This window comes from Leucoraja erinacea, chromosome 3, assembly GCF_028641065.1.
Source record: "Leucoraja erinacea ecotype New England chromosome 3, Leri_hhj_1, whole genome shotgun sequence".
NCBI lineage: Eukaryota > Metazoa > Chordata > Chondrichthyes > Rajiformes > Rajidae > Leucoraja > Leucoraja erinaceus.
Genome location: NC_073379.1, coordinates 51,750,288 through 51,758,462, shown reverse-complemented (window position 1 = coordinate 51,758,462; position 8,175 = coordinate 51,750,288).

Below are 8,175 nucleotides of genomic sequence, written 5' to 3'. Positions count from 1 at the left end.
AAAGATAGTTCAGCCATGATTGAATGCCAGAGTAGACTTGATGGGCAAATGGCCTAATTCTGCTCCTAGAACTTATGAACTGATAGAATGTTCTCTAGAAAATGGCTGATTCTATTCTAACTGGAATGCTTGGATTATTCAAAGGGGAATAATAATGGTAATACGCAAAAATGCAAGGAATCATGAGATTTGTCAAAGGTCACTTGCTATAAAGAAAAAGCGAATGAAGCGCTGACTGTATAAACTGTGTATGAATTCTTATCTTTATTCATGATTTATGTGTAAAAATATATTAAATCTGAGGAACAGGGGTGCCAGGTAGCAGGTGAGCGGGGTGTAACAGCGAGATAGAGGGGGCAGATGCGAGTGGGAGACAGGAGGAGGGGGAAACTGGACCGGCGGAGAGACATTCTCGGCCGCTGCACACACACAGACCCGCGCTTCATCCGCAGCCAGGATCAAGTCCGGGTCCCCGGCGCTGCAAGTACCGCCGAACCACAACTGGACCTTCTCCGTCCCCCCTCCCAGAGTGTCCCATCCCCGCCCGGGGACAGCCGGAGACATCCGGACCAACTGGACACTGGCCCGGAGCAGCGGCCCACAGACCCACAGCCAGCCCGGAGAAGAAGAGCCAACTCCAGCCCAACCTCACTCCAACTCCCGAGGAACCCGCTTCCCGATGGGCCGGGGACCGCCAGCTGTAGCCCTCGCCCCACCCAGTAGCTACCGGCCAATCCACCCGGTGTTAGTTGCAAGTCCATGACCACCACCGCTCCAGGCCTGCGCCCTGGCTGCCGGCCAACCCAGCTGGAGCCAGCGCTTCCCCCCGTGCTGGCTGCAAGTTCGGGGCCACCCTGGACACCCCCAGACATGGACGGGACACCCGGGAGGAGACTGGTACGGCCAAGCAGCAACTCAACAGTGCCCGGAGACCCGACCACGGACGAAATGCAGGCCTGCACACAACGCAGCACCACAGCTGCCGAGAATGTTTATAGCGAGTGACCTATGACCTGGGCATGCGCAGTCGGATTACCGAACTCGCTTATAGTAACAGTTGAACAGAAAACAAAGTGCTAGAGGAACTCAGCAATCAGGTAGCATCTGTGGAGGGAATAGGCCAATGATGAATTAGATCAGTACGATTCTTCAAATTGATGGTATGAGGAGAAACCTGTAAAAGAAAGGTAGGGGTGGGGCAAAGCCTAGCGAGTGATAGGTGAATATAACTGATGGGCAAAGTGAAAAATGGAAGAGGTGAAAAGGAGACAAAAGGATGTCAGATAAGAAGGGAAGAAGAGGAGTGAAATGTAAAGCAGGAAGAAGGGATATGAGTAGAAGGAGACGGGGGAAGGGGAAAGTGGGAGATAACAGGGAAATGGGGAACGGAGATGGGATTGATGAGTGAAAGGAGAAGGAGGAATGGGGTGTTCAAGAAGGAACTGCAGATGCTGGAAAATCGAAGATAGACAAAAGTGGGTGAGGCAGCATCTATTAAGCAAAGGAAATAGGCAACGTTTGGGCTGAAACCCTTCTTCAGACTGATGTAGAGTGGGGGTGGGGGTGGGGCGGGAAGAAGAGAAATGGGGTAGTGGAAGATGGTGGGAGAAATGCATGTGCACTGGGGAGAGAGGAGAAAAGAAGGAGGATTAGGAGGGGTTTAGCTTGTAATTGGAGAATTCAATATTCATACTGTTGGGTTGTAGGCTACCCAAGCAGAATATGAGGTGCTGTTCTTCCAGTTTGCACGTGGCCTCACTCTAGAGTGGAGGAGGCCAAGGACCAAGAAGGTTGATATGGGGAAGGAAAGGGTAGTTATAATGGTTAGCAACTAAGAAGTCCATCAAGCCATGGCAGATAGAGTGAGCAAAATGGCTACCCAATGTATGCTTGAATCTCACCGATATAGAAGAACCACGGGTTAGAATTGAGGTTTGCTTTGAACTTTTGTCTTAATTGATCTGCTGGTGAACATGTGATGTGTAGGGCTGTGAAGAGTTATATCCAAGCAGAATAAATAATGCAGCAATCAGATGCAAAGGGTTTCTGTCTGTTCATGCCTCTCTGTTGATTCACTTCTTGTGCTCACCACAGATCCAAACAGCACAGAGTCTCTTGTATAGCAACAATTATTGTAGCCCAGTCACGAAACCAAACCTGGTCATGTTTAAGCTGTATCGGAAGGAACTGCAGATGCTGGTTTACACCAAAGATAGACACAAATGCTGGAGTATCTCAGTGGATCAGGCAGCATCTCTGGAGAAAATGAATAAGTGATGTTTTGGATCTGGGGAAGGGTTTCGATCCGAAACGTCACCTATTCCTTTTCTCCAGAGATACTGCCTGATCCACTGCGTTACTCCAGCACTTTGTGGCTATTTCTGGTCATGTTCAAGTTTATTGTCATATGCACGAGTATGATGAGGTGCAGCTACAATGAAAAATCTTGCAGCAGCATTAGAGGCACATAGATAATTATACAAAAACACAACAATTATATTGTACAAATATTCTACATAAATTATACATACAATTCCAAAAGAATATTGACGTCTGCTTCCAGCTGCTCCTCTCTCAGACTGCAAGGCACAGGTCATGTTTTGAGGAACTGAGGTGTGGCATTCACATGAATCTTGGCTTTCATATCTTGAATGTTTCCATATTAATCACATAACACTCTGGGGTACTTGCCAAGCAAAGCTAATACAGTTTCTTCATGGTCTTGATCTATCTCTGTTCCAGCTTTATTTTTGATAACCAGGTCCTGCTTTTCAAACTGGAACTTTATCCTGGATCAATTAGAAAAATAATTTATCTTCACTTCCACCGCTTCTCACTCTAAACACAGATCCATTTTGTTTTAAAGCAAACAGTTGGAGGAATTCAACCGAACAGGCAACATCTGTGGAGTGAAATGGACGGATGACATTTCAGGTTTAGGGTACTGTCCATTCCCTCCAGAGATGCTGCCTGATCCACTGAATCACCAATCACCCTTGCTACCAATCTGATAGATGGTTCACTGATGTCACTGAGATTGTTGCAGGCCTCAGTTAAGACTGTAGCCTTGTCCTTTGGTAAAGTCACCGACATGTGAACTGAGTCAATAGTGAACTCCAAATAATCCATTATGGTAGAAGGCATTAGTTTAGATTTAACTGGATGGATGATAAACCCCAGTTTCTCAAACAATTGTCTGGTGGCTGATACAGCTAGTTTGGCTAATTCCAAAGTTTAGCCCACAATCAATATGTAATCTAGATAGGCCATGATCATATGTTTTTGTTTCCGAAGAAACGCTAGGGCTGGTTTCAAATTTTTGTAAACAGCCTGGGGCTGATGTTAATCCATTTGGTAGAGCTCTATACTGCCAGTGCTGCCCCGTCCAGTTGAATTTTAAATAACGTCTGTGATCAGTCCATATAGGCACTGAATAGTAAGCATCTTTTAGGTCGATGCTAGCCATGAAGTAGCCTGTGGAAATCAACTGTTTGGCCGTAACAAAGGTTTCCATTTTGAAATGAATATACTGCACAAATGTATTCAATTTGGTCAAATCTATGATGATGCGACAACCACCATCGTTTTTGTTTTTGGTAAAGATATTAGACACAAATTCCAGAGTATCGTGTTGGGTTTTTTCAATAACCCCCTTAGCGTGAAGTCTCACCAGTTCAGCATGTGCTTCTAATTTTTCTTTTCGTGAAAGTACGAACGTTTGGTTCGGTACATGCTGAACTGGTGGCTATTTTTGTGCACAAATTCAATGGTATATCCCTGGATACTGTTTAGGATAAGTGTCTGTTGTTAATGCACTCCATGCCTCCCAAAAGAAGTGTAATCTCCCACCGATATGTGTATTATCTACACTTCCTATAATTTGTGAGGGACCAGACCCACCTACCTCCATGGTTACCAGTGGAAAGTTTACTTCTTCCTGTGTAGTCTTCGAGGAGGTTGAGGGTTTGGGTTTGGGGTTTGCGCATTTTCCACGAAGGCCGGTCTGGGCCATGGCCTAAAAAAGACCGCTGTCCTGTATGTCTGGCCTTTGAGCTTTCACCAGCTTCTGATTGTCTTGCTCTGCTGGTGGGTGTGTAAGGGTGCTGTCTTTGAGTGTAGGAGGTCCTTCCTGTTGTCGCCTTTATGAGCCCCAGGGTTTTTGCCTCCTCATCGAGCTCCTTAACCTGCTTGGACAGGTTGCCCCCAAATAATAATATTGGTGGCTTTGTGTCTTCAGGTTCTTCCTGCACCCCCTGCACACTTGGTGTTTGTTCAGCAAACCCCTCTTCAGGGTCAGCCCAGAATTGACCCCCAGTACTCCCCTCTGTCGAGGGAGATGCACTGCGCAGCGCTACGTAAGGTGCTGCTGTGGGTGTTTTGTATAACCCATGGTGACTAGACTTCATCTCCCGGAGTCTGTCACGTTGGAGCATCTGCTCCATAAGCCGCTCCATTTGGCCCCAGTAACACTGGTCCCCGCGGCATTTCTTGCAGTCCAACTTGACAGAGTCAACGGCTCTGTTCTGTATAGCCTTCCTGCCCGGCTGTGGTGTTGATCTGGCCTGCGCGGGTGCCAAGTCGGGCATAGCTGATCCCACTAACGGTGATCTGGTGCCGTCAGCCGCTGCTAGCTGCCCGCAACTCCGCGGTTCTTTCCAGCCAGTGCAACCCTTGTGGACTCTTGTCCATAGTTTCCCATGGGAAAAACAGCACGGGAAACAAAAAACGACCGCAGAGTAATTCCCTTACCTGTCGGTCTCGGTTTTAAACTTGCCGCTGCGGGGGAACGCTCCCTCCGCCTGCCGTTTCGACTTGTCAGAGTTAATGGCACTGTTCTGTATAGACTTCTCGCCCGGCCAAGGTGTTGATCTGGCCGGCGCGGGTGCCAAGTCGGGCACAGCTGATCCCACTCACGGTGATGCTGGTGCCTTCAGCTGCTGCTGGCTGCCCGCAACTCCGCGGTCCTCCCCAGCCAGCTTAGACGCAGCCCTTGTGGACTATTTTTGTCCATAGTTTCCCCCTGTAAACCAATACGGGAAACAAAAAACGACCGCAGAGTAATTCACTTACCTGTCGGTCTCGGTTTCAAAATTACCGCTGCGGGGGAACGCTCCACCCCGCCTGTCGTTTCGCAATGCGTGAAGCGATATGACACGCATGCGTCCTGGCGGGTTCTTCACGTAGTCACTCACATGACTCAGAAGTAAAATTAATCATTTAAATCATTCACTATGAGTGGGACACTTCAGTGCACATTTTGGTTGCTGCAGTTGGCCATGTAATAACAGTGATAACTCTTCAGAAATAAGTCTGGAGGAACTTGTAATTGTATATGATCCTTTATAAATGTTAGCCTTCCTTTCAGAGGGTTCTATGCTTTCATCTTTCATTTCATGAAATAATGAACTTCAATGGCATCATACATATTCTCAGATTGTTGTAAATGAAGCAACCAAATTAAACAGAGTAAAAGTGCACAAATCGCAATGGAAGAATAATGACCAATGATTTTTAGTTTTATTTTAGTTTAGAGCTGGAGCGTGGGAACAGATCCTTTGGCCCACCGAGTCCACACCGACCAGCGATCCCCACACATTAACACACAACAAGGACAATTTACAATATTACCAAGCCAATTAACATAAAACCTGTACATCTTTGGAGTGTGGGAGGAAACCAGGGATCCCAGCGAAAACCCACACAAGTCACAAGTGGAGTACAAACTCCATACAGACAGCACCCATATTCAGTACCGAACCCAGGTCTCCGGTGCTGTAAGACAGAAACTCTATCACTGCGTGTTTCTGCGATGCTGTTTGAGAGATATACATTTAGCAGTATTCAGGAATAATTATTTTTGCCTTTTTGCTGCAAGGAAACTATTACCTCCTTCAGAAAGGGTTTCATTGTGTCTCAGTAAATATCTCATCCAAAAAAACAGCACCTCTGTTGCTGCAGTATTTTCTCTGTAATGCACTGGAACATTAGCTTGACGTACGTGCTTGCATTTCTTGAAGCCACCATCTTCTGAGAGGTGCCGCACTGAATGGGGGTCAACCATTGCATAAAACCAAGCACCTCTGATCGTCCTGCAGTGAAACTCACTGTTTGTATCACTTGTATTCACCTTCCCCACAGCCAACAATGGACTATTGTGGGCTCCACCTTTCCTTGATCATCACTGCTTTTTACATATCTTTCATTCATTTGTTCTATGTACGTTCTATATCTCTTGTTTCCCTCTACCCTGACTCACTCTGAGGAAGAGTCCTGACCCAAAATGTCACCTATTCCATTTCTCCATAGATGCTGCCTGACCTGCTGAGTTACTTCAGTGTTTTGTGTCTATCTTCGGTGTAAATCAGTATCTGCAGCTCCTTCCTACACTACCCAATATAGCATGTTGCCTGTCCATCCCTGCCTGTGATCTCTGCTAGTTTGTGATTCCAGCCTGAGGTGGGGAAGGTGCTAATGAAATGGTGAACGAGGCAGCTGTCTCAGAATACAATGCAAACTGGGCTGGTTACGTCTACAGATACTCACACTCAGCTGGATAAGGTTGCAGACTGCCATCGAAAAGCAGCCAGCAACAAAGGCTCTGCAGGAGACACCTCCAGCACAAAATCTGTGAGTTCAGTTAAAACGGCCCCCGAAATGTTCCTGCTGCTGACCCCATAGTCTAATGGCAACAGGTTCTGATTATGTGTAGACTACTTCTGATGCATTTGAAGTCATTAATAGGTATTGGTAAAATACTTGGATGATTTGCTGCTTTTCCATGTGTGCATTAGTCCCAAATGTCAGATGGTGCCATTCTAATAACCGCTGTTGGACAAAGGAATAAAACATAATAACTCATAAAGGCTTCTACATCTTGAGACGTCCTCATATCCTGAATATGTCAGACTATCCCCAAAGCTGAAAATCAGTTTGAGTTTGTACGGGGAGAGAAATTCTTCACATCTACTCCTTTCAACACATTATTACTCAGGAATATTACCGGAGGGATAAAATAATGCAATAGTTCAAAAACTTATTCAGGTATCCACAATAGCTAAAATGTACAAAGTTCCGCTTCTTCGTGGACAAGATCTTAAGGGAACATTATTTGATTAGACCCCTATATCTGTGCAATATATAGTACAGCCCAGCTGTATAACACCATGTTATTTTTCTGTGACAACACAATGCTGGAGTGCAGGCAGCATCAGGGGAGGAATGGACTGACAATGTTTCGGATCAGAGCCCTCTTCTGATTGATATAGTGGGGGCGAGAAAGCTAGAAAAGAGAGGAGTGGGCAGGACAAAGCCTGGCAAGTGATAGATAGATACCAATAAAGGGGCTTTCTTTGCTTCCTCTCATGTACCCAGAGCTCTCAACAGAAGTACTGTGCATGCAGCATATCTAATTGAACCAACGGGATACAAGTTCAGGCTGAACCAGAGGGAGACTGCAGAGCTGTGCTATGATTTTCTAATCAGGTTCACTGACACTCTGTCGGATTGGAAATTGAGAATGACAATTCTTGAAGAATCAATAACTTTTATAATATGCAAGAATTTCATAAGGTACCTCGTTTCTGAGGAAACACCAACACACTAACCGTTGCTATTGGCAAGGACAGAACAGAAGGATGGGTTGTGCTGGTGATGGGAACAGGTGTAAAGCAAAAGAGTAAAGAGAGCACGGAGGGAGTGTATCAACAAGGGTAGAGAGAGCAAGACGGGAGGGAGAATGAGTCAAACACAAAAAAGTGATGGAGGAAAAACAAACAAGGAGGATCTCATACTGTGACACAAGAGCGTAAAATCCGGATTTTTAGCCAAGAATACCAGTCAAACTGGGTTTATGATGTGTATTAGGCTTTGTTCAGCCCTGTCCATTCTTAATGCCAAATCAATGACAAAATCACCGTTACAATTCCTGTGGGAATATCAGTTCTGCTTCAGCATTGGCATCTTTGGGTTGAGGGTTTGTTGTAACACAAGATCTCAGATCTAAGAGATACAATGAACTGCGGTTTATAAAAAAAGACACAAAATGTGGGGCATAAATCCACGAGTCAGGCAGTATCTCGGGAGTATATGAATAGGTGACATTTCGGGTCAGCCCCTACTTCAGATCTAACTTGAACTTTCAGTAAAATACGATTGTTTCACAGGTCTATTGTATGA